Source organism: Panthera pardus, unplaced genomic scaffold (assembly GCF_024362965.1).
Source record: "Panthera pardus isolate Hobbes unplaced genomic scaffold, ASM2436296v1 HiC_scaffold_2, whole genome shotgun sequence".
NCBI classification, from domain to species: Eukaryota; Metazoa; Chordata; class Mammalia; order Carnivora; family Felidae; genus Panthera; species Panthera pardus.
Genome location: NW_026526765.1, coordinates 17,906,288 through 17,929,313, shown reverse-complemented (window position 1 = coordinate 17,929,313; position 23,026 = coordinate 17,906,288). Strand labels below are relative to the sequence as shown.

Sequence of the window (23,026 nt, the reverse complement as noted above, 5' to 3'; positions counted from 1 at the left end):
TATGGTGCATTTTGTGCTCCGTGTTGAGAAAATAAATGCATTTTATGCTTATGCAAAATTAGCAAAGTTATAAAACAATACTTAATTTGACTATGGAGGGAAAGTTACAATAATAGCATGTTTAATTTTTTTTAATGTTTATTCTTGAGATAGGGAGAGAGAGAGAGAGAGAGAGCGAGAGCAGGGGAGGGTCAGAGAGAGAGGGAGACAGAATCTGAAGCAGGCTACAGGCTCCGAGTTGTCAGCACAGAGCCTGAAACAGGGCTTAAACCCATGAACTATGAGATCATGACCTGAGCCAAAGACAGATGCTTAACCTCCTGAGCCACCCAGGTGCCCCAATAATAGCATGTTTATTTGGGATAAATTATTAGGAAGTTTGTATCATATTTGTAAGTTTTATGGGCCTCATGACCCTTTGAGGTAAACTATCATATACATTTACAGTTGAAGAAATGAAGGATGCAAAAAGCAAGTAATTTATCTACACTTAAAGCAATGGTCTGGGATCTGGACTCTAGACTTGATTTTTTACACCTTTCTGCTGCCTCTCCTCTCCATAATTTAAAGCATCAACAAACCAACACTGAATCTTGTGTTTATTGTGATGTAATTCTCTGTCTTCTTATTTTAATCGTATTTCATTATTCCTTCATTTTCTGCCTTTCCTAGATCTTAGACATACAGACCATCAATAAAATGGCAATATGTTTCTTGATTCTTTCTGTAGAAACCCATTTCAAATTTAGAGACTTAACCATTATTTTCCATATTTCACATTAAGTAACTTATGCCAATAAACATAAAATATATATCTTCTATTGGGGTTTCTGAAAATAAATTATTATTTATAGTCAATGGCCAATAGATAAAATTGACTTAATTTTTTTGTTATTGTTAATGAAAACATCAGTGTCGTGAACCTAAAACTGATCTAAAAAAAAACCCGAATGGAAAAATTTAAATATTTTTACAAGAATACCAATATACCTACTTAAACTTTTGTATTTAACATAATTTTTAATTGTAATACGTGGAATCATGTGTTGATTGGAAGTAGATCTAGTTTAATTTCAAATTTTTTTTTATGGGAAGAAGCATGATACATTTCTGATGAGTATAGAACTGTTCTAATTCTGAAATGTTTACAAATTTGAGGCTGAATGCTCCATTGTATTAGTTAAGCTTTCTGAAGTGATACACATCTTATGAATGATAAATCATCCTGCCATCACTGATCAATTACAGATGTGGCTGTATCGTAGCAAGCAATTGCCTCTTGCCTAAAACTGATTACTCTTATTACCTGACAAGTCACTTCACAATTTTAAATGAGAACTGAAGACCAAATATACAGATTGGTTGCACTCTTAGTGTGATTGATAAGGATTTAATTATAAATCATATTTTAATTCAGTTATTCTGTTCAACCAAGTATAGCTTATGAAATTTAATGTATAAAATATTAATTTACGCTATAATTGAGTTTGTAGTTTTACAAGGGCTCACTGCCCCAGAATGTGGTGGGTGACATCAAAAAAGATAGCTCAGTAACCTGCGCGGTGAATGAGCCTAATAAATAAATCCTGCATCATCAATATAAAAAGTCTGTGTCTGCAGTTTCACTTCTCATCAAAGTATAGCAGAGGCAAAACCAAAACAAATCTGACTTCAAGTTCTTTAGAAAGACAAATTCAAAGTTAAAATGCATGTGGACTTAATAACAGATTTTTCAAACGGTGTGTGTCTCAGAGAATTTATCATCATCATCATCATCATCATCATCATCATCAATTTATGTTTATTGAGTTCCCACTGGGTATTTGGGACTGGACCAGACTGAGCAGAGAAAATAATGATTTGAAACATTTCTAGAGTCCCAGCCATCAGAGTATTATTTCCTGCATTCCTAAATAACATTAAAGCAAAGCAGATAACCATTTATATTTTCAAGCCCAAATACATTTATGAAACTTTGAGTATTTTTTAAAAGGATTTTTTTTTCTGCTTCTGATAATATTTTCTTTTAAAGAGTAGCCTTAACTTCATGAGAAGAATGCTAAGCTGATGCCTTGGAGAATCTTTTGAAGGCATATTGTTATGCTTCTCTTTCAGCAAACCTAAATGGCCTTTCTAGTTTTCATTGTCTGCTATGGTTTTTAAGTGCTTTTTAAGTTTTCCTGACTCGCATCCTACACAGGAAGCTTCAGTGAATACGGAATGTGTGGTTGCAGTCGGGAAAATCACACTCATTAAAATGATATTCTGAGGTTGCCCATTTATTTGCTATTTATGAAATGCGTATCGAATTTGCTTATTGTGTAAAAGTCAAGGACTGATTGTTCTGTCAGAACTGGAGACACAGCTTTTGATCTGAAAGTTAGCTCTCTACGTTCTTCGTCTGTCCTATCATCATCATGAGGATCTTCTTATTCTGAACTTAACCTATGCTTGCTTTAAAAATAGTTTGCTGCTTGCTATTCTAGAGCAGGAGGGATATAAGAATAAGAGACCTGCACTGAACTACTAAAAACAATTAAGTTAACAATTAGCTCAGCCTACCCACCAACAAAATGCTATTGAAACATAAAGGTGCAAGGTAGTGATGCCTTTAGTATTGAATTTATTGTTCTGTGAGACAGTAATTTTCTTCTTGTCCCCTATCAGTTGTATGGCCCTTTTTACTAAAATTACAGTTTCATAGAATGAGGGTTATTTTCTTATGAACCTTTGGTTCACATTTATTTACTACTTATTTTGTGCAAGCTAGTATGGAGTAGCACATAAGGATTGGAATAACTTCCTTGCCCTCTGGGAGATCATTGTACAGTTGGACTGTGATACACTGCATCACTATTTTTCAAAATATGTTCTGACCCTCCCTTCAAGAATAATAGACTTACAACATCTTAGCGAGGGGTTCTTCCAGCTGGAACCCAGAACGAAGATAGTGACCAGTGATGGACATGAGCTCTAAGCAGGAAACAGCCCTTTGTTGTTCAAAGCCCAAGAGGTTGTAAATTTAGCCTAGCCAATGAATACTGGGAGGAAAGTCAAAGATCTCGTGTAAAATGTTTAACCTTAAATCCCTTTCTGATACAGCATCAAATCCTAAGTACATATATCTTCTGTAAATAAATATCAGAGATTTGATTTCTGGGGTTTTGTTTGTTTGTTTGCTTGCTTGCATTTTACCTAGGTATGCTCTGCTTTAAGAATATTCAGTTTATGATAATTCTAATTTGTAAATGAAAACCTGGGATCTTTATTTGATAAACTGCTGTATTGAATTATTTTAAATAGAAAAAAAAGCCATTCCATTTTTAAAACAATGAACTTGCATATTTGAAAAAACCTGCTGCAAAAAATTGGACAACGCTTTTGCAATTTTCCCATTCCAAGGTAATCAAACAAAGTGACTTTGAAGGGCGCCTGTGTGGCTCAATTGGTTAAGCCCCTGACTTTGGCTTAGGTCATGATCTCATGGTTTGTGGGTTCAAGCCCTGCATCGTGCTCTGTGCTGTCAGGGCAGAGCCTGCTTTGGATCCTCTGTGTCCCTCTCTCCCTGCCTCTTCCTTGCACATGTGCACGCATGTGTGTTCGCTCTTTATCTCTCAAAAATAAACATTAAAAAAATAAAGTGACTTTGATATGTAACCTTTCTTAGTTATTTTAATAATGTATATTAATTTTATATCTCCTCTACCTGAAACATAAATCACTTATGGTTAATTTCTACACTTCTAATATATTATGTTTTCTGTCTCTTCTTAGGCATCAATTGATTCTATTTACTGTACTTTCTATTTTTTTTCTCACTTTTCTACTTTCTTAGGTCCCATGTCAGAAACTGATCATGGAAAACAAGTCTTAACCCTTTCTCTTGGGTCAGAGTAAGGGAGGATCAAAGTGGCTTTAGTTCTGAAGGAGTTGCTTTAGTTTAAGGAAGAAGACTTATGAATATGATACCCCCAATATCTACCCACTGCTCAATAGATGTAAGCCTAGGTATGTCTCAATCTCCTTTTCTCTCCTCCTCCTCTTTTCTTCCTTCTTCCTCCTTCTCCCCCTCTTTCTCTTCCTCTTCCTCCTTCTTTTTTCTGTCCCCACCTCTGCAGGAAATCTAAAATGATCATAATGAAAGGATGATGTTTTATTAGTCTAGTTCACATATCCTTTGCTTTAGTATGAAATAAAAATTAGGGGTGTCTGGGTGGCTCAGTCGGTTAAGCATCGACTTCAGCTTCAGGTCACGATCTCACCACTCGTGAGTTCGAACCCTGCGTCCGGCTCTGTGCTGACAGCTCAGAGCCTGGAACCTGCTTCAGATTCTGTGTCTCCCTCTCTCTCTCTCTCTGCCCCGCTCATGCTCACACTCTGTCTCTTTCTCTCTGAAAAATAAATAAACATTAAAAAAAAGAAATAAAAATTAAAATGGAAGATTTACAAATTTAGTCTACACATGTCTGAAGAACATTTTATTAGCTGAATCACAAGTTTCTATAAATTTCCATTTCCATAATTAAATTCATGATTTTATTTAGTTCTTCTGATCTACCATCGTACTCTCAGTTATCACAACACTGTCACAACACAGGATCCCTATGAAGCCAACTATACTGTTTTGTTTGTTTGTTTTTAATGGAAGTGTAGTTGACACACAATGTGACATTAGTTTCAGCACAACATAGTGATTGGGCAAGTCTACACTCCATTTTATATTCTTATAAGCTAAGATGTTTACCATTCAAGATAGAAAAAAACTAAATGTCCACAGATTGCCGCTAATATCTGTATAAAGTCTTTTGTCTTTTATCCCTTCCTTTCCCACATAGGACTTTGATCTTGTGGTATTTTCTTAGTTCTGTTGTCTCTTTTCTTTTAAGTTTTTTTTACGTTTATTTCTTTACTTTTTGAGAGACAGAGAGAGAAAGAGAGAGAGAGAGAGGGAGAGAGAGATAAAGAGAGCAAGTTGGGGAGGGACACAGAGAGGTGGAGAGAGAAATCCCATGCAGGCTCCTCACTGTCAGTACAGAGCCTGATGGGGGGCACGAACTCATGAACTGCGAGATCATAACCTGAGCCAAAACCAAGAATCCGATGCTTAACCGAGTGAGCGAGCTAGGGGCCCCAATATTGTGTCCTTCTTAAAAAGGAGTAAAAGAGGTTGACATCCTAGCTTACTTGCGAATTTTTTGCTGCTTCTATATTCCACTCATCATTCTCTCCTGAGAATATACTCCTAGAGTATCATATGATTCTAGTTTTGTTCTAATTCATATAATTGGGGCACCCATCTACATTACCTATCCTTCCTTTAACTCATAGTGCTTAATTAACATCTCTAAAATATTTCCTGATTTGATTTAACTCTAAATCTAAGTTGTTCTGATGTTTCTTTTCCTCCATAACACAGATTGGGTGTGTGACAAAATGTTTTCTTCTGAAAACTGAGGTTATGGGGAATTAGTACATAACGTTTTCCTAAATGATCTTATATTTTTCTAGGCCCTCAAAAATACAGGATTTTCACCAGAGCAGAGACATCTATACTGATATATTATATTATATATATATATATATATATATATATATATATACACACACATACATATACATATACGTATATATTTTTTATATTTATATAATTTTATAATTTATATATAAAACCACTAATGTTTTTTCCTGTTGGATATATATTTTTATGATTGATTTACATAGGCCTGAAGACCTTCGTGTATAAATAATTAAAATAGTTTCACCATTTGAGAAATATGTCTGTGCATATACAGATGTGCCTATAGAAGCCTATATGTATAGACAGACAGGGCAAACTGGAAGAGATCCGCGATAAGGGAAACAGCAAGGTTGGCCTTGCTGGTCCCCTGGAAGAAAATCTACCCTGACTAAAAATCAAATCTGACATAGCCGCCCGAAGGCTGAGAGGACAATGGCTTCGGGTTCAGTTTGAAGCCTATTACTTGAATTGCCTCAATCCATGCACATTAAACTTTTGTGAGCATTCACTGGAGAAGAAAAAAATTGTAATCCTCCGGAGGTCTGCAATCTTCAGATGGAACTTTGATAAGTGATACTCGTATAATAGGACTAAGAGAACCTCCCCCTACACATGTCACACGGGATAATGAACTTTGATTCTGAGCCGACAGTTTCATGCAACAGTGTGCACGCATTTCCTGAGTGGTAGGTCAGCAAAGGGAGCTTGCTAGCCCTTGCCGGAGGCAGCCTGAAAAAGGCAAATTGGCCAGGTTTGTTAGTGCCGTGTGAGATCTCTGTAGACCGTAAACCACCAGAATCAAAGGTAGCTGTACGCACGCATTAACAAGAATCCCTTTGTTCCCACTGGCTAATGAGACCTAAACACAGGAGGACTGGTTTCTAAAGTGACTTGATTTGACAAGTCCCTTGGCCCATAGAAGTTTCTCTCCTGATTGTTTTCAAAATGAAGACTATTTCGGTCCTTTAATTTCCTCCAAGCAACCGAAACGATTCTTCTCTATTAAGGTATTCCGGACTTAGTAAATTAAGATGGAAAAAAGGAGGAACTTGTAAGGACAGGTTCAGAGAGTGCAATATTTGCCGTAGTTTTTTGGATGACGATGAGGCTTAAACACTGAAGTGCAGTTCTAGACCAAACACACTGACTGAAAGTGAGTTTTGCTGTGTGTCAACACACTGGTACCAGTCACAGTTGCCCTAACTATCCTCTTCAATTTGTGCGTATAAACAAAATCTAAATTTGGATCTGGCCATTTTGCATGGGGACGTATTGCATCATTAATTGTATTATAATTATGTTAGCACTATTAATTGCATGAACAAGGGTTATTTATCACCCAAATGCTTATCATCCTTTGAGTTTCCTGTAGCTACAAGGCATAAAATAGATATTTTTTAAACACTCTACAGGTATACCCCACTTGTTAAATTTGCCTTAAGCCACTTTGCTCTTATGAAAGATCTTCATTAATACCTGTTTTCACCAATTCAAAGAAGCTTTTTCCTTTTACAAAAGAAGGTGAAAAAGCAAAAAATAGCCTCCGCTTTTGTTTCTCAAGGAGGCTTCATAAGGGCCGCGTGCACCTTGAACGGCGAGGATGGCGCCATCTAGGTCCTTCCTAGCAAACTGCACTCGGCATCTCCGTGTCAAACCACCATAGTTTGAAGTGTGTATGTAGATGAGATTTATCTAGCTGTATTTTGCCCATCCATTAGTAAGGTGTGTCCTAAAGTATCAGAAAAAGCTAAAAGAGGTAATTTTTTGGGTCTGGGAAAGTTAAAAAATGTTTCCATTAATGTAAGTTAATGGCAGTTGCTTCTTTGTTTTACACCATTTTAGCTTATAAAAGGTTTCATAGTGGGGAACCTGGGTTACTCAGTCAGTTAAGCATCCTTGATTTCGGCTGGGGTCATAATCTCCCAGTTCGTGTGATAAAACCCCATGTCCAGCTCTGTGCTGACAGGACAGAGCCTTATTTGGGATTATTTTTCTCCCTCTCTCTCTTGCTCGTGCATCCTCTCTCCCAAGCTAAATAAATAAACATTAAAACAGGAAAAAAAAAAAATGAAAGAAAAAAAGGTTTCATAGGAAAATTCTACTTTCAAATGGTAGGGGGACCTGTATATAAAAATTTCTCATTCTGGGGCACCTGGGTGGCTTAATCAGTTAAGTGTGTGACTCTTGGTTTCAGCTCAGGTCATGACCTCACAGTTCAAAATAAATAAATAAACTTAAAAAAAATTTTCATTTTATATATATATTTTAAAGTGAAAACAACTGGGGGCTCCTGGGTGGTTCAGTCAGTTAAGCATCTGACTTCAGCTCAGGTCATGATCTGGCGGTCCGTAGGTTGGAGCCCTGCATCGGGCTCTGTGCTGACAACTCAGAGCCTGGAGCCTGCTTCAGATTCTGAGTCTCCTTTTCTTTCTGTACCTCCCCCACTTGCACTCTGTCTCTCTCTCAAAAGTAAATAAACATTAAAAGAAAATAAAGTGAAGACAACCAGCATTGTATGGAGTACTTATCCAGATTACATTCAGTTCAACAAGCACTACAAATATATGACATTCCATGACTTTCTCTTCTTGGTATTTGTGTTTATAATACTATTTATTTGTATATGTATACATACATATATGTATATACAAATGTACATGTATATATACATACATAAATATATATGTATATATAATGGATAAAGATTTAATTTTCAATTAAACGATGCAAATAATGTGTATTAAATTCACTTTCAGAGATGACATCTTCTGATTTATAATCTCCATAAGCTTTATCCCCCTTCTTCCTTTCATTTCTCATTAACTAAATCAAAACCCATACAAATACAGCCTCATCAGATATCTGACATACAATCTAAACTCTCTGCATATGCTATTTTTTTCTATGATAAAGGGGTAAATGATTTTTTCTTTTACATAAAATATTAACCCAGAGATGTCTGCTTTCATCCACTCAAGGACTCAAACATGTTGTATACAAACATACTGCAAAATTAATATTTTCCTTCTTAAATTAAAAAAAAAAACTTATTTAATCCCAGTGACCTCAATGACCACTCATGTTTATGATCCTTCTTTACTTTTACGTTTTTGTTTTTTTTTTGGAAGGGTATCTGCATTCTCTAGGTTTCTATTCCATCTCATGAGTTGTAAATTTCTTATCCTTTTGGATAACCTTTTGCCCCTTTTCTCGACCTTTACATTTTGGAGTTCCTTCACCCATACTCCTTTGCTACAAACTCTTCTTAGATGGGATAGCATCTAATACCATATGTATTAGTCTGCTAGGACGTTTATAACAAGATACCACAAACCTTGCACCTTAAAAAACAGAAATTTATTTTCTTACAAGTTGGAAGGCAGGAAGTTTCGGATCAAGGCTTGTGGATGGCTGCCTCTCACTATGCCTCATGTGCCCTTTTCTCTGTTCATGCACACCCATGGTATCTCTTTCTCTTCCTATAAGACCACCATAACTCATCCATACTAGAGTAGTCCCACCTGATGTACTGGGAGTTGGGACTTCCACATATCCATTTTGGGGGGACACAATTCAGCCTATATCACCATCACTCTGAGTTATGTCCAGGCTATTTAGCTCCAGATTTATATACATTGTCTATTGACATTGCAAGTTTGAGGTATAATCCACATCTCTTAATATATCCAAAATAGAACAAAGCAGCACCTAGAAAACAACTTCATCTCTTGAATAGATTATTGCCGTAGTTTCCTAATATCTTACACTTTCTGCCGTCAACCCCCACCCACCATATATTCTTCTTAAAGCAGAATGATCATGTTAAAATAAAACTGACATAGCCTGAACAATCATTTGGCTTGCCTGAGGTTAAGAGTGTTCATAGAAAATAAGACTTTCAGAGAGAAAACTGAGAAAGTTCTAGGCTAACCAGGATGAGTTGGTTACCTTAAATTCATGTAATGTCACTCTTTGGTTCAAAAACCTCCAGAGGGCATTCATCTGACCATATTTGCTGTCAGAATTATTTTAAAGATTTGTATACACCCTCCCTGACTTTATTTTCTGCTTTTTTCAAAATTTGACTTCAGACAAGATATTTATAAAAACATTGAAATTTCTGTCTCGGCAAAGGCTAACTTCAGAACTTACTGCCTCGATAAAAAGTTTTAATACACACCCTAAGCTGTCCTGCAGCAAAAAAACCACTAGGGCCTCTTAGGAAATAGTTTGCAGCCATAGTCATCCTCCTGCCCAAGAGATACTTCTCTCCAGAAGCCTGGAGACATTTGGCAAAGTCTGTAACCAGTTTCTGTTGTCACAGCAGGCATGGGGTGCTACTGGCACATAGTGGGTGGAGGCCGGGGATGCTGGGATGCTGATTACAGGCACAGTCAGCCCCCACAAGCTATGCAGCCTACAATTACAAGGGCACCAACAGACATTGTCCTAAGACATGGAATGACCAAAGGAGAAGGGTTCTAAGAGGAATATAGAATATATCTCTCAAGCATTTGTAAATATATTCTTGTTACATTTATTAATGTGTTCTGTGTTGACCTGTCCACCTTGTACCCATGCCTTAAATATGAGGGGAAGAGGCTATATTTTCACCACTAGAATGTTTAGTATTTGTAATAAAATGCCACAAAGTATGTGCTTAATAAAGATCTGTTGAATATATTTATGGAGACAGAAAAGGTATATTGGTGTTTATAGAAAGCAGAAAACAACTGATTCACAAAGAAGTAAATCGAGAGTTCCCCCTGCCCTAACATGGTAATATATCGCATATAAATATATCATTATTATTATTAGTTTGGTATACTTGCAGCTACCAAATGCAAAATAAAGCAGCATGTATGAAAAAATCAAATGAATAATTTCACCAAATCCCCTTTTTAGTTCATAAACCCATAAGTAGAGTGAAAAGAAAAGCCAAAAGCATAAGAACACATGCATTAATGAATAATAATGAATGAATATATTAAGGAATAAATAGGAAAACACAGTAAGAAAAACAGAAAATGAAGGTACATTTATTTTTTTTATTTTTTTAGAACTTTTTTATTTTTTTTTTCTTAATGCTTATTTATACTTGAGAGAGAGACAGAGTGTGAGCAGGGGAGGGGCAGAGAGAGAGGGAGACACAGAATCTGATGCAGGCTCCAGGCTCTGTCATGTCAGCACAGAGCCCAGCATGGGGCTCAAACTCACGAACTATGAGATCATGATCTGAGCCAAAGTTGTACACTTAACTGACTAAGCCGCCCAGGTTCCCGAAAGGTACATTTATTTTTTTTTAATTCTCATTTCCTAGAGTTATGTAACTTTTTAAATTAACGGCTTTATGTCGAAATAATTGTTGGTTCACATTCAGTGGTAAGACATAATAGATTCCATGCATATTTTATACAGTTTCCCCTGACATCTTGCAAAACTACAAAAAACTATGACAAAGTATTTTGAGACAGACAAGGTATAGAACATTTCTATAATCTCCAGGGTCCCTCATGATGCCCTTTTATGGCTATTGTCACTTCCTACCTGCCTCTCGCCCCAACCCCCCGCCCCCTGCCGCCTTTAGGCAACCCTAGAACCACTAATCTGTTTTCCACTTCAACAATTTTATCATTTGAAGTTTGAAGATCATTATATAAATGGACTCTGAAAAACATAAGCTTTTGGAATTGGTTGGTTTTTTCACTCAGCATAAGTCTCTGGAGATCCACCTAAGTTGTGGCATGCATCAATCGTTTTTCCTTTGTATTTGCTGTTTACTATTCTATGATATGAATGTACTTCATTATGTTTTGTAATTCGTCTGTTGTAGAGCATTGGGTTTTTTTTTTTTTTGTTTTGTTTTGTTTTTTTTACAGTTTTTGGCAATTACACATTGAGCTGCCATGAATGCTTATTCACAGGTTGGTTTTTGTTTGACATGTATTTTCCTTTCTCTGGAATAAATGTCCAGTCTTCAGGTCACGTGACAGTTTCATGTTTAGTTTTGTTTGTTAAGAAACTGCGAAAGTGTTTTCCAGAACAGTTGTACCATTTGACATTTACACCAGCCAATGTTTGAGTGATCCTGTTTCTTGGGAACCTTGCCAGATTTTTGTGCTATCAGTATATTTTGCTCCAATGTATATAATTTTATTTTTCAACTTTAAAGAGGTATATAGCAAATTGTACATATTTAATGTGTGCATGTTGATGAGTTTGGGTATGGATTACATATCTGTGACACCATCACCATAGTCAAGGTAATAAATGACATATTCATCACCTCCAAAAGATTTCTTTTTTCCCATTGCCGTTACCCTCCACTTTTATTTTCTTTTGATAAGAACTTTTGGCATGAGATCTACCCTCATAACAAGTTTTGTGAGCAACACTATATTGTTAACTGTATTAACTATGGGCACTGTGTCCAACAGAAACTCTCTGGTTCTTATTCATCTTGTGTAACTGTAACTTTATACCCATTGAATAACAGTCCCCCATTCTGATGGGTGTATAGTGATAACTTACTACTTAACTTTACATTCCCTAATGGGATGGGAATTAGCGTTAACTTCTTTTAACATTTTTAAAATTTCTTCATTGAAACGACCTGGTCCTGGAAACTTCTGTTGGAGGAAGGTTTTTAATTATACATCCAATGTCTTTAGAAATTTAGAGGGCTACTCAAATTATCTCATATTGGATAATTTGTGGTAAGTTGTGTTTTTCATACAAGTGGTCCATTTCATCTGAGATTTCAAATGTATTAATTTAGAGTTGTTCATAGCATTTCCTCACCATTTTGATGACTGCAAGTTCTGTTATAATATCCCCTATTTTCACTCATGATATTGATAGTGTCCTTTTTTTTTCTTTGTCAGTTTTGCTAGAGGTTTGCCAACCATTTGAATGTTTCAAAGAATCCATTCTTGCTCGTTTATTTCTATATGGATTCTGTTTTCAATTTCATTGATTTTTGCTCTTGTCCACATTATATTTTTCCTTCTGCTTGGGTTATTTTACACTCTCAAGTTTTTGAGGCGAGAGCTTAGATGATCAATCTGAAAATTTTCATCTTCTAATATATTTATTTAGTGCTGTAAAATTCCCTCACAGCAATGCTTTAGATGTTTCTAACAAGTTTTAATATGTTGCATTTTCATTTCAAATCAGTTCAATATATTTTGTTATTTCCCTTGAAACTTCCCTTTTAGCCCATGGATTATTTAGAAGTGTGTTTTTTGGTTTTTTCTTGTTTGGAGACTTGCATGCTACTTCATTATTGATTTCTAGTCTGATTCCACTCAAAACGCACACTCTGTATGATTTTAACAATGTTAAACTGAGCAAGGGTAATTTTATGGGCCAGAATATGTAAGTATATATGTCTTGCCATGTTATACATACCAGTTAGAGACTATTGGTTGGTGGCGGTGACTTTAGAACTTTGCTGATTTTCTATTCAGATGTTCTATCAGTTGTTGAGAAAGGAATGTTGAATACCATATGTTAATTATGGGTTTCTCCATTTCTCTTTTAGCTCTATCAGATTTTGCTTCACATATTTTTTGAAGACTGTTTTTCATTGCATACAAATTTAGGGTTTTTGTCGAATTGATCCTTTAATCACTATGCATTCTCTTTCTCTGTTTTTGTAATTTTATTTGCTGTAAAGTGTTCCTTATGGGATATTAATATAGAAACTAGCTTTTAATTTTGATTAATGTTTACATGATGTATTTTTTCCATCTCTTTCATTTTGATCAATATAAATCATTATATATGAAATGAGCTTCTTGTATCATACACATTATGTTTTTAAATCCACTCATCCAATCTCTATGTTTTAATCAGTGTACTTAGATAATTTACATTTAACATAATCACTGATACTATTAACATTTTAGGGCTGCCATTTTATTCTGTTGTTTATTCTCCGTTTCTTTTCTTTTCATCTTTTTCTTTCATTTCTTGTCTTCCTAGGTTACTTGAATATATTTTATGATTCTACTCTGATATACCTATAGTGTTTTTAGTACATCTTTTCATATAGCTTTTTATTGGTTGCTCTGGTTATCACATCATCTATCTATAACTTATCACAATCTACTGTCATGACATTTATCAGTTTAAATGAAATGTTTAATATTATTCTGTTTAAATGTGGCTCTAGTTTCCCTCATTTATAATAAAATTGTCTTAAATATTTCCTCTCCATGTAGTTAGACCCACTACAGACAATGTTATAATTTCTGCTTCAACCATCAAAGAAAACTAATTGAGAAAACTAAGAAGGAAACGGAAAATGTAATATATTTTCACACACTTTTGTCTTTCTATTGTTGCTCTTCCTCCTGAAGTTCAAAGATTCCTTCTTCTATCATTTCTTTTCTAGTTTAAGATCTTCCTTTAACCATTTTTGAGGATAGGTCATTGATGATAAATTTTCTTTGTTTCCCTTCATCTAAAAATATTTTGCTTAAAAATATTTTTATTTTTCTGTAATTCCTGGGATATATTTTACTGGGTATAGAATTCTGAGCTGACACTTCTTTTCTGTCAAACTCAAACATTTTGCTGGCCTCCCTGGTTTCTGATGAGAATTCTACTTGATTCAGCTTTTTCTTATAGGTGAGATATCATTTCTCTCTTGATGATGATGAGACTTTTTCCCTTTCTTTTAGTTCACAGAAGCTTGGGTCTGCTGTATTTTACATGAACTTATTTGAGTTTATCTTGGAGGTAGTTCAGCTTAGTGAGTCCATAGGTTTATATTTTTTTGATCAATTTAGGAAACGTTTTAGTCTTTTATTTTTTTTTCAGCACCTTTCCAGCCTCACCTTTTTTTCTCTTCTCTTTCTGGAACTCAAGTGACATGAATGTGAGATCTTTTATTATAGCCCCACAGGACCATGAGGCTCTATTTATTATTATTATTATTTTTTTTTTTTAAATTTGGTCAATTTTCTCTGTCCTTTGTAGATAGCATAATTATAACTGTTCTGTGTTCCAATTCACTGATTATTTTCTCTGCCATCTCCATTCTGCTGTTGAGCCCATCCATTATTCTTTGTTTTTTGGTGGTGTTGCTTTTTAGTTCTAAACTTGCAGTGGTCTTCACTTAGGCTGTGGTTGGAGTGGAGGTTGACTTCATTGCCATCAGCAGGATAAAAATCCCAGCCCCTACTTGACCATTTCTGACCCCAAACTCTTGACAGGATGTTTGAGGCACCTGGTTACAGCCTGACAAGTGTAGAACTCTTGAGCCTCCACTGACTTCTCTTGGCATGAGTGAGCTAAGGCAACAGTTCCTTCCTTCCTTCCTTCCTTCCTTCCTTCCTTCCTTCCTTCCTTCCTTCCTTTCTCTCTCTCTCTCTCTCCCTCCCTCCCTCTTTCTTTCTTTCTTTCTTTCTTTCTTTCTTTCTTTCTTTCTTTCTTTCTCTTCCTCTTTCTTTCTTTCTTTCTTTCTTTCTTTCTTTCTTTCTTGTTTTGTTGAAATACAGACACTTATCTTCTAATAGTTTCTGTCTTTGATGACTCTTAAAGGCACTTTGGATACAGAGCATGTGTGTTTGTTGGATTTTCTCTGTATGCATTGTCATTTCTTGGACACCAGCTTCTTCTGCTTCAGTATAGGATATATGAGGCTAAAAGAAAATCTAGAGCACAGAGCACACATCACTGTGTCATTCTTGAGTTCTGAAGTCCTTAGTCTCTCTGCCTTTTTCTATCCACCTTTCAAGGGTTTTCTATATTCAGTTTATACAATGCTTAGGATTTTTAGGTGTACTCAGTGGGAGGAATAGGAAAACATACATCTACTCCATCTGTCTGGAATCAGAAATCTGATCAAGTCATTGAATTTTAAAACTTAAGAGTTCAAGGGGCGCCTGGGTGGCTCAGTCAGTTGAGCGTCTGACTTCGGCTCAGGTCATGATCTCGTGGTCTGTGAGTTCCAGCCCCGTGTCAGGCTCTGTGCTGACAGCTTGGAGCCTGGAGTCTGCTTCAGACTCTGTGTCTCCCTCTCTCTCTGCCCCTCTTCTGCTCATGCTCTCTCTCTCTCTCTCTTTCTCTCTCTGTCAAAAATAAATAAACATTAAAAAAATTAAAAAAAAAACAACTTAAGAGTTCAATATCCCAAAAATCACAGACATTTTATGCGTTAGGAAACCTACAGCAGTAAAGTGGACTGCCTTGTCCTGGGCCCAAGAGAAACTTGTTAACAGAAGATTATAAATTAGTGAAGATTTTTTTTTCAATACCATTCTGTTTCTTTAAAATTTAAGAGAAAGATGACTAAAGATCCAGTTGTGTTGAAGTCAGTTATCATCACACAGACTCAGGTATAACATATGTAACGTATTTTTCTTTGTCTTCCTCTTCATCCTCTGGAGTAGCTATGGAAGGAAAATATTTGATTACTAACATTTTTAGAAACTATTAGCCCTGTGGACCTGTCCTGATACAGGAGATATAAACCTGAACTTCTGTCGTCTCTTACTCTGTAGGAAGTAAGGAGTATCATATAAAATCGCGTAGACTTTATTGGAACAATAGTCCAACTTGTTTATATCTTCAGATTCTGGAAGCACAGTGTAAAAACTAAGGTCATCAGACCTGGGTTTTAGTTCTAACTCTGTCTGGGGTTCAACCATGGTTGTTATGCCGACTATGAACTCCTCTTCTCTAAAAGTTTCCAACAATGACTGTCTTCAGGATTATTAAAACTATTGAGTGAAATTATGTATGTTAAGCCCATACAAATTGTTGCATATTCAATATATGGCAGGTTTAAGACATTATAGCCATATTAGGGTATTTTTAAATTTGAAAACTGAAATAATGGGAGAATCTTTTGTTTTTTTAGACTTACCATCTGAAATCCCTGCTGCTGACCATTGACCAGCTGTGCAGCTGTACAGCCTCTCATTAAAAAGAGATTACCTTAAAAATTAGAAATCTATTATGTCTGTTTATTCAGAGTATACCCACCCCATAATCCAGTCAACATATTTGTAAAGAATATCCAGTTTGATAGCATGTCCACTCAAAAGAATCCATTTTAGTTCATGATTTGCAAACATATAATTTTTTTATTAACTACAATATATAATAATTTTGCCTGTAATGTATTTCTGTGTTTTTTTGTTCTTTCTTTCTTTCTTTCTTTCTTTCTTTCTTTCTTTCTTCTCTTTCTTCTCTTTCTTTCTTTCTTTCTCTCTCTTTCTCTCTTTCTTTCTTTCTTTCTCTTTCTTTCTTTCTTTCTTTCTTTCTTTCTTTCTTTCTTTCTTTCTCTCTCTCTCTCTCTCTCTCTCTCTCTCTCTCTCTTTCTTTCTTTCTTTCTTTCTTTCTTTCTTTCAGGCAAGCAGTATGTACCTACCTCCAAATTCAGTGTAGTTTGGGAACAATCCTTGAAAAATTTCAAAAGATACTCAATCCAATTATTTATGTCTTTATTATTTTTAGCTTCTATTATAAGTTGTCCCCTTATGAACATAAAAGTTTTGGGGACACATCATATTTGGATTGTGGGCACCACTTATAAATAAGGTGAAATTAATAAAAAACTAGAATGAATATCTTAAATATATATTAGAGCCTGCCTAATTGCAAAAATAATTTCAGGAAAAATTAATAAGTTCTTAAAATAAAATAACAAAATAAATAAATCGTATTTTAAGAAAGTTGAAAACAAAGAGAACCCATAATAAAGTAAAGGGCTTTCCAGCTATAAAATATGCAAATAATCTAAGAATTACATCCACATAATTAACCAGAATGCCATCTGAGTTGCCAAGGAAAATAATTTTCATTTTCATTACTGGGTGGGAAGGAACATCTGAGACTTCAGATGGTGAGTAAGGGTGACTTTGCCCTAATTCATGAAAATCAGGACAGCGCATTTCAATATGATTGAATTAAAAAGAGCCCAGGGAGCAACCATGCCGATAAAAGATGACTACAATTAAAACTTGTGTTATTTAGACATTGTTATTGACACCATAAGTATCACCATGTGCTCTGCAAGCTCCAGTGTGCCCTCAAGGTGGTCATATGGATAACAAGATGCATTTTTCCTCTCTGTTAGATGGATGCTATGGGACAGGCTTGCTTGAAATAAAGGAATTTCAACATGCCAGAGAGGAAGATGTCAAACTGGAGTGTTATCAAGTTAGATATAAAAGTTTTAGTCAGATGAGCCACACTAGCATGATTTATTATATTTTTATCTTTGTTGTTTGTTTGTTTATTTATTTATGGGAAGACTGGGGAGCCAGAGGACTTAAGATAGGCCTTTTATTTGGCTCCTTCTCCACAAATTAAAAACCTTGTTAACATGGTTCATTTTGGAAGAACATCGACTGGCAGAAACTATCTAACAAAGTACTTGTTGTTTCTTGAGGGACTCATGGAATAGGAGTCTCTTGATGACCTCCTCTAACCTTAAAGCATTATAAAGAAAATAATTATAGTCTGACACTCATCAATTACATCTGATAGCTTACCTACATTTGCATTTTAAATATATAAAGGTATCAGTACTTTTATCCACCATTTCTTCTGGCGCTCTGGTGTTTGTCTTTTTAATCTTCCTTTTCACTTGCTGTGTATTTTATTTAAAAAAAAAATTTAATGTTTATTTATTTTTGAGAGAGAGAGAGAGACACAGTGCAAGCGGGGAGGAACAGAGTGATAGGGAGATACTGAATCAGAAGCAGACTCCAGGCTCTGAGCTGCCAGCACAGAGCCCGACACAGGGCTCGAACTCATGAACCGTGGGCTCATGACCTGAGCCGAGGTCAGATGCTTAATCAACTGAGCCACCCAGGCACCCCAAGGATTTTTAAGCATATAGTTTTTTGTGTTGTTGTTCTGTTAATCCCCTAAATTCTTGGAATATTTAGAAACATACATATTCTTGTGCTAACCTGATAGGCTTAGACAAAAATGTGAGAGAACAGGGAGTATATTGTGAACACTCTCATTGTTACTGGAATTATGCTTTTATGCCAACCTCAATACACAATCTGAACTGACCTTTGTATTTCCACGTGAGCTATGGTGTGGTACTATAGACCTTGCTAAGTGACTTGCATCTGTACTGTTATTGAATATGTTTTATCACTTTGTATAATTGATTATCTATATCTGCTTTTCTCTCATTTAGAAAATGATTTTTTTTTTTTTGTATATCGTGAATATTTGCACTTAAGACATTGTGGTAGACTGAATAATGGCCTTCCTAAAATGTCTTAATTCCCAGAACTTGTAAATGTTACCTAATTTGGAAAAGGAATTTGCTGACGTGGCCGAGTTAAGGATTTATGAACTACAAGATCATAACCTGAACTGAAATCAAGAGTCAAGATGCTTAATCGACTGAGCCACTCAGGCACCCCTCAAAGTAAAATGTTTGTAAAAAAATAGCACAACTGTTGCTTAATATAGGTGGCAGCTCCCCAGTGATAACTGGTCAAAATAATTTATTTTTGTTAGGAATGGAGTAGAGATGGGGTAGGGGAGAAAGCAGGTAAGGACCTTGAGGGATATGTTTGTCATCCTGGGCCATTTACAGTAACACCTAACTGTCTAAAGCATCATAATGATAAGAAATCCAGTTTAATTTTAGACTAGAAAGGAAATTTAGGCTAAATCTCCTTCTTTGCTATACATATTGCTGATTCCAGAAAGAATTTCAAATGACTTCCAAAGAATCTAAAATAAAAACAAGAAAAAAAAATTACAAAGACGAAACTTCTACTACAAAGGATAGCTGAGAATTGAGCTTAAACTATACCCTATAGTGACCCGTATGAGTTACGTGAGTTGAACAGAATTTATTACCAAACTTTTGAAAATTGATGAGAGAGAACTCGTTTTCGTCACAATCTTAAATGGCCTTGATGTAAAAATAAACTAATTGTCCAGGGAAAACTCGATGCTTCTTGGTAAAATAATTAGAAAGTGGTAATACTGATGAAGGCTCTGTAATAAATTGGAATCATGTATCCACAAATATTTATTCAGCCTACCGCGTGTCAGATGTGAACACTACATGTTTGCAATGCATCAAAAAAGAAGTAGATCAAACCCTCTGCACTCAGGGCACCCCAGTTTTTTCAATCAGCTCCCTCCCAACATCCTCTAAAGGGACTTAGAAATGAGTTACCTAAGGCACCACCCCACAATCACAACTTAGCAAAATCAGTTTTGAAGACAGGCTAGACTATGTCCTTGAAAATAAATCATTTAGTGTCACAATTCTTATAGTAAATTTTGGCTGACATTGATTTGAGATTTTACTCCTGGCAAATGCCAGAAATTCAGCTCTTCTATGCAGCTAAGAGAATTGGGAGCCATGTTCCTCAGGAATAGTCAAGGTGGGGTTAGGGTTATAATCCTTTTACAGAGGCTTAAAATCTCAATAAAGCCATCAGGGGTGAGCTGTGGGCATGTCCACATTAAGGACTCAAATTCTCTTTAGAAAATTGTTTTGGATCCACTTCACTCATAGAACCGTAATGAGCAAGGATTCCAGATCCACTCTGTAAAGGAACTTAGTTTTAGAAATAATGTTCATATTAGCATGTAACTCAATATGCTTGAATGGAAATAACATCTTAATGAAACACCCACAGAACTTTACATCGAAGAATGATATTCTTCTACATTTTAAAAAACAAAATCAGGCAATTAAAACAAGCATGGCTAAGATTTTAAAACTGTAAGATTTTTAGTGCAGGGGCATGGTACATTTAATTTTGTTTCTCATCATTTTACCCTTAATATTTAACACATTATCTTACGAAGCACGAGGTATTTGATTTCACACGTATCTTTGAAAATAACTTGTTAAAACCAAGCTAATTATTTTGCCAGCAAGTAGAACAGACAAATCTCATTAAACTGACCCCAGAACCCAGAGTTTTAATAGTTATCATTTATTGAACACAAATTGTGTGCCAGAAACTATAGATGACTTGACTCTCTATTTAATTTCTATGATGTGTTATTAGCAGTCTTTTATATATTAGGTAATAAAACTCAGAGAGGTAAAGTAACTTTCTCGATGTCACAGAGATGATTAATTATTTGGCAAGTAGGTTGTTCTAAATGCTTAGGTGACTTAAAACATCTCATTTTTAACCAGTTGATTTTCCCCAACCACCTCCTTCCCACCTTCTCTCCTCACCCCCATTGCTTTTCTTAAATCTCAAGACAAAACTTCTTGTCATTGCCCACATGTACCAGGCACTTCCTCAAGAATTGCTCATACAGATGTTACACTAATATTTCTAAATAGACATTCTAACATGGGCTGAAGTTTTTGTTTGTGATGGAGCTAGTTCAAAGAAGAAGTAAAAACTAGTGCTGGTGGACAGTGTTCTTACAAAAGAGTGAAACTTTACCAGGCTGGCATGAAAGGGGTAAAAGATAACACCAGTATCAGAGGAAAGAGCATGAACAAGAAGATAAAGACATTGAAGACCGTGGCACAGAGACAGAAGTATTGTGATTCAATTGGACTATGTGTAGGCAAATGGGTGTTTAAAGAAGTTAGCCAATGATGGTAAGGATCCATCTAGAAGGCAAGGGAAGTTGATAGGTAGTTGAAGCAGTTCATGAAAGAGGACCATTCAGGCAGGCTACCCAGGTATGAAAGTGAGCAAGGAAATGGGCACAAATACTTAGAAAAAAGAAAAGATAGTTAAGACTAAGACAGTAGCAGCCAAGCTGTAAAATACATAGCAGATAGAAAAAAAAAGTCAGTATTTATTGGAACTGGTTGGTGAATGCTGGTATGTGGGAGTGAAATGTGGAATGTGGTGGACAGGTGCTACATCCCCAGAGTCCTCAGGCTTCCCTTCCCCAGGACGTGATATCTGCATGGACACCCTTGTCCCGAGATCACTCCCTTCCCAAGTGCAGCCTGTATCCAGTGAGTGATCAAAAGGCACATAAAAGGGCCCAAGGATTTGAAGTTGGCTAAGAACCATTTTGATGAGCCAAGCTTTGCCTAAGTCTTCATCAGCCCACATGCCACTCTGACTACACTCTGCTCAAACCTGCTTCCTTCCCTTCCTTTGACAGACAATTCTTAAAAAATCAAAAACAAAACAAAAAAACCCAAAGGATCTCACCTCAAACACCATCTCAGTCTCTGCTTTCAGAGAACCCAATCTGTGATAATGCTCACGTACCTGAAGTAAGGCTTCATTATCAAAATAGGAAATACCAACAGGGAAAGTGGTGAAAAGTAGTACATTCATTTTTAGGGTATTGTATTGGAGAGAACAGTGGATGCACTAGATGAAGATCTCTTGCACATGGAAAGATATTCAGGGCTATAGCTCAAGAGTAAAGGGTGAGTGGAAATTTGTACTTGAGGACATTGTTTTTAAAACAAATCCAAAATATCTTTCACATTTTTTTCTGTTTTAGATATAACTCATAGCCTATTTTTCCAAGATTCTAACTAAAAACAAAAGAATATTTTGCTTACAGTATAAGAAGATTTTAGCAACCCTTCCATTGTCTATTGGAATATTTATAAATTAATTCTGCTGTGCGACTTGGCATCTTCTGGTGTTGTTGATGGCTTATAGCAGACAAGTCCAAATTGAAGTCAAGATTCCATTCCCTGAGCAGTCCTCCCAGGATGTGGCATCCCTTATGTCAAGCTATTTTCTTTATTGCCCAATTTATACATAACTGACAAGGTGTCCCAATTGCCTGGTTATGATATCCTTGCTTCTTCTTTGATGGGAAAGTGATTATGTTTTAAGGGGCTTTCTACACACACATTTGTCAGCTTTTAGCTGTTGCTTATGTCCTCAGTTAGTTATAATTGATGCCCAAGGGTAACTTGTACATTTAAATGAGAACTGTTAGTGATTATTCACATCATATCATCTATAAACACAGGAAGAGATTCAAGAAAGTTTATTTCTTCACCTTCATATCTCCTACACGTGTATTTGAATGCTGAATGGCGTCCTCGGGCTGCTTTTTTCTATTTAGCCCTTTTATGCCTTTTGGATTTCACATTTCATTAGTTAATAGTATTGGATTTGTGCCAAGTAAATAATATATACATGTATGACTTTGAAGTTAGGCTTAAGAGTACATAAGATGAGAGGCATCTGCTACTAATAATCAAATGATTATTTTGTGTGCATTCACACACACACACACACACACACACACACACACACACAAGCTTTGTCTTAAAAGGTGTTATGGAGAAATTGCTTCCATAAATGGCACTGAGTAGTTGTTTGGCAGGAAGAGTTAATGTAACAAATACTATGCTCTCATATCTAATAAAACAGATGAATATATTTAAATGAATATGATCTGTAGTAATGGAGACGTGCATCCTGGTTTGCCTAGAGTAGTCCTGCTTCACACGTATTGTTCCTATGCAATCATTTATAGCATCCCTTTAATTCTCCAAAGTATCCTTGTTTACATATTAAGTCCCATGACCACCTTACCTAGAGT

General features: G+C 35.8%; 1 protein-coding gene across 3 annotated transcripts in view; it reads left to right on the top strand.

Moving 5' to 3' along the window:
- The window catches only part of CDH12 (cadherin 12), a 1,048,697-nt gene that overhangs the window by 542,064 nt on the left and 483,607 nt on the right, over positions 1-23,026 (top strand). The window lies entirely within an intron of this gene.